We start from the raw sequence: 5,105 nt of genomic DNA, 5'->3' as shown, positions 1-5,105 counted from the left end.
CCGAAAATTTAACCACATATGTGAAAATGTCACAGCTTCGAAACAAGCTATCATACATATCCAAGTTAACGATATGGACTGAGCTACAGGAAAAAACGTTACCATTACCGCCTATGTAAAAACAATTAAAGATTTTGACCTAAATTAGAAGCTCAATTCCTGGCAGAGGTTGTCAGACTGATTTATGGATGATTTCACCTTGTACACCACCCAAAATGATGGTTAGTAGTTTTTTATTTATACCTAGATATTATAAATTGTTTAAGATAAATGTTATTGATAAAGATCAGCAAAAACTCAAGAAAATTTTCGCTTTTAAAATGCATTACTAGCACGGGGCTGAACACTTGTTTTAGGCACAATAATAAATTTGTTTACTTCCGAGAGATCCGAAAGGAATGTGTTTACTACAGTGAAAAGGCAAGAAATAACTTTTAATATTATTAAATTGTAAGTTAACATGACACAATATAGTCTTTGTTATGTAATAACACTCTGGTCTACAGGAATACCTGATAATCAAGGGAGATAACACACTTCATACGAGTAATGTGAGATTCATCATCGCATGTGCCTTTATCCAATGATTTGACCCCTGGTCAGTAGATATCATATGCACAAAAACACAGACAAAAACAGTTACATGTTTTTAGAAAATCATGAATTATTATTTTAATGCACATGAGCAAAACAAAGGATATTGTCATTTCTCAGTGAAAAAGGGGGAGGGTCAAACCTTCTTGAAAACAATATTTCTGCACCTATTCAACTATTAAGCTACATGTAGTTAGCTACTACCCATGGTTCTTATACAAAAGGTTTAAATGAAGGTGGCTAACCACAAAGGAGAAGCATTTGTCTTTCTTTGTGATTAAACTTTCTAGAATAGATTTCTCTCTCTCAATAATACTTATGTATTTAAATCAAATGATAACACAGCCTGAGTATTTTTTTTTGGTCTCATTTCAGTTCCAGACATATCATTATTTTTCAACCTGAGATGGCAAACTAGAGGTTTTAAAAAGTCCTGAATAACTGGTAAGCATTTTGTTTTAATAATCAAGCTCTAATTGTTTATTTCTGGTATTTATGCAATTGAAATTACAGTCGGTATGTTAAAAATATGCTAATATGAAAACTGTTGCTATGGTCTTGGTATTAAATGAAAAGGCTTAGTTACAGATCGTTTGGACTCAATATATCCAGTTAAATCTTGCGGCAACTGTTTCTCACGTAACACTGCAAACTATATTTAGCGCTATTTTGATCTGTCGTTATTTAATGATGCCATAATACATGTGATGTCACAATGTTTCCGTTAAGACCTCATGTGGATTTCTCACTGATAAAAGGTTTTCACTGAAAAACATGTAAAAAACATTTTTTCTCAAATGGAATTATGTGAAAGGACAAGTTTTGAAAATTTGCACTATATTGCACTCTAATTATATGATACGGATGACTTTCCCAGTAGTTTAGAGCGGTTTCAATAGTATTAAATACAAGATTTCCACTAGTAAAAATAATTATTTTGGTGTTGTTTTTTTTTATAAAACCTTCAGTTTTGCATAATTTCTCTGTCAAAATGCACTTTCAGGCACAAGAAAATTTTATAGAATGCTTTATCAGGGTCTGTGTATTGTAATTAAAGGTTATAATCAGAAGTTTTGTCCTTGATTTGACTAGTGGAGGTAATCTGGAAGAAATTACTTATACATACTCATTGTATTCAAAATAAATGAATATAGCGACGAAAGTGTCATTGCCTTATAGTGCTAAAACAACTTTATTTTTTTTTCAGAAATGGACAAAAATACAAAGATTTATTCAGAATATTATACCGATGAAGATCACATAAAAATATTTGGAAAAATCAGAAGTATGGATTACAATATGGGACAACATCCCTAATGCGCCTTGAAATGAGGAACTCAAAAGTCACGTGTAAAGAAAAAATCTCTGTGTAGTGATATTGGACATGTTTCTATTTTTAGCAAATGACTGAACTTAATTATTTGTGGTGATTAGGAAAGAAGAGGAACATAGAATAAATGTGTAAAAACTATGGAGCTATTGAATGTGTTTAAAGTTTTAAATTTTCAAAGAACTTATTGTGTTAAAAAGGGGATATTTTACCACAAGGAGCCGCATCACAACAGGATGTTCGGTGTTTGCTAATTTACGGAAAAGTAATCTCACTTCGTACCCCGAAAATTTAACCACATATGTGAAAATGTCACAGCTTCGAAACAAGCTATCATACATATCCAAGTTAACGATATGGACTGAGCTACAGGAAAAAACGTTACCATTACCGCCTATGTAAAAACAATTAAAGATTTTGACCTAAATTAGAAGCTCAATTCCTGGCAGAGGTTGTCAGACTGATTTATGGATGATTTCACCTTGTACACCACCCAAAATGATGGTTAGTAGTTTTTTATTTATACCTAGATATTATAAATTGTTTAAGATAAATGTTATTGATAAAGATCAGCAAAAACTCAAGAAAATTTTCGCTTTTAAAATGCATTACTAGCACGGGGCTGAACACTTGTTTTAGGCACAATAATAAATTTGTTTACTTCCGAGAGATCCGAAAGGAATGTGTTTACTACAGTGAAAAGGCAAGAAATAACTTTTAATATTATTAAATTGTAAGTTAACATGACACAATATAGTCTTTGTTATGTAATAACACTCTGGTCTACAGGAATACCTGATAATCAAGGGAGATAACACACTTCATACGAGTAATGTGAGATTCATCATCGCATGTGCCTTTATCCAATGATTTGACCCCTGGTCAGTAGATATCATATGCACAAAAACACAGACAAAAACAGTTACATGTTTTTAGAAAATCATGAATTATTATTTTAATGCACATGAGCAAAACAAAGGATATTGTCATTTCTCAGTGAAAAAGGGGGAGGGTCAAACCTTCTTGAAAACAATATTTCTGCAACTATTCAACTATTAAGCTACATGTAGTTAGCTACTACCCATGGTTCTTATACAAAAGGTTTAAATGAAGGTGGCTAACCACAAAGGAGAAGCATTTGTCTTTCTTTGTGATTAAACTTTCTAGAATAGATTTCCCTCTCTCAATAATACTTATGTATTTAAATCAAATGATAACACAGCCTGAGTATTTTTTTTTGTCTCATTTCAGTACCAGACATATCATTATTTTTCAACCTGAGATGGCAAACTAGAGGTTTTAAAAAGTCCTGAATAACTGGTAAGCATTTTGTTTTAATAATCAAGCTCTAATTGTTTATTTCTGGTATTTATGCAATTGAAATTACAGTCGGTATGTTAAAAATATGCTAATATGAAAACTGTTGCTATGGTCTTGGTATTAAATGAAAAGGCTTAGTTACAGATCGTTTGGGCTCAATATATCCAGTTAAATCTTGCGGCAACTGTTTCTCACGTAACACTGCAAACTATATTTAGCGCTATTTTGATCTGTCGTTATTTAATGATGCCATAATACATGTGATGTCACAATGTTTCCGTTAAGACCTCATGTGGATTTCTCACTGATAAAAGGTTTTCACTGAAAAACATGTAAAAAACATTTTTTCTCAAATGGAATTATGTGAAAGGACAAGTTTTGAAAATTTGCACTATATTGCACTCTAATTATATGATACGGATGACTTTCCCAGTAGTTTAGAGCGGTTTCAATAGTATTAAATACAAGATTTCCACTAGTAAAAATAATTATTTTGGTGTTTTTTTTTTTTATAAAACCTTCAGTTTTGCATAATTTCTCTGTCAAAATGCACTTTCAGGCACAAGAAAATTTTATAGAATGCTTTATCAGGGTCTGTGTATTGTAATTAAAGGTTATAATCAGAAGTTTTGTCCTTGATTTGACTAGTGGAGGTAATCTGGAAGAAATTACTTATACATACTCATTGTATTCAAAATAAATGAATATAGCGACGAAAGTGTCATTGCCTTATAGTGCTAAAACAACTTTATTTTTTTTTCAGAAATGGACAAAAATACAAAGATTTATTCAGAATATTATACCGATGAAGATCACATAAAAATATTTGGAAAAATCAGAAGTATGGATTACAATATGGGACAACATCCCTAATGCGCCTTGAAATGAGGAACTCAAAAGTCACGTGTAAAGAAAAAATCTCTGTGTAGTGATATTGGACATGTTTCTATTTTTAGCAAATGACTGAACTTAATTATTTGTGGTGATTAGGAAAGTAGAGGAACATAGAATAAATGTGTAAAAACTATGGAGCTATTGAATGTGTTTAAAGTATTAAATTTTCAAAGAACTTATTGTGTTAAAAAGGGGATATTTTACCACAAGGAGCCGCATCACAACAGGATGTTCGGGGTTTGCTAATTTACGGAAAAAGTAATCTCACTTCGTACCCCGAAAAATTTAACCACATATGTGAAAATGTCACAGCTTCGAAACAAGCTATCATACATATCCAAGTTAACGATATGGACTGAGCTACAGGAAAAAACGTTACCATTACCGCCTATGTAAAAACAATTAAAGATTTTGACCCATATACACTTATTGTGGAGTTTAAAAACAGCTGTCACAACTATTGCAGATTTTCCAGGTGTAAATGGCAAACAGCCCCCTGTTTTATGCAAACACCTGTAATGAAAATAAGAGCAATATTTTTTTTACATTGGAAATTGTTGTAATTTGCACATAAAAAGAAGAAAATTGTATCATTCTTCATATTTTATTAATAAGATGTAGTATGAGTGTCAATGAGACATACTTTACACCCATGACAGAATGTAGCTGAGTTATAGGTAACAATACAACTTCTTCAATAAGGAGTCTTGGTGCACATGGAACAGCAAGTTATAGAGGGCATAAAAATGACCAGTGTGTTTTCTTTCATTGACATATTTAAAATTATATCTTTTGAAATTTAAAATTAATAATTTTTTTTACCTATATCTAGATTTGCATACACCAAAGGCCTGTTCCATTATGGTGCGTGTTTTTGAGTGGGCCTTGTTGTATTTCTCCCCAGCCAGTGTGTTAAGATTTAATTTAAGCAAATACTATTTTATACCATATCCAGAATCTCTTAGTA

The sequence above is a fragment of the Mytilus trossulus genome, chromosome 1 (assembly GCF_036588685.1).
Source record: "Mytilus trossulus isolate FHL-02 chromosome 1, PNRI_Mtr1.1.1.hap1, whole genome shotgun sequence".
Taxonomy (NCBI): domain Eukaryota; kingdom Metazoa; phylum Mollusca; class Bivalvia; order Mytilida; family Mytilidae; genus Mytilus; species Mytilus trossulus.
Note: the sequence above shows the minus strand (reverse complement) of the source record.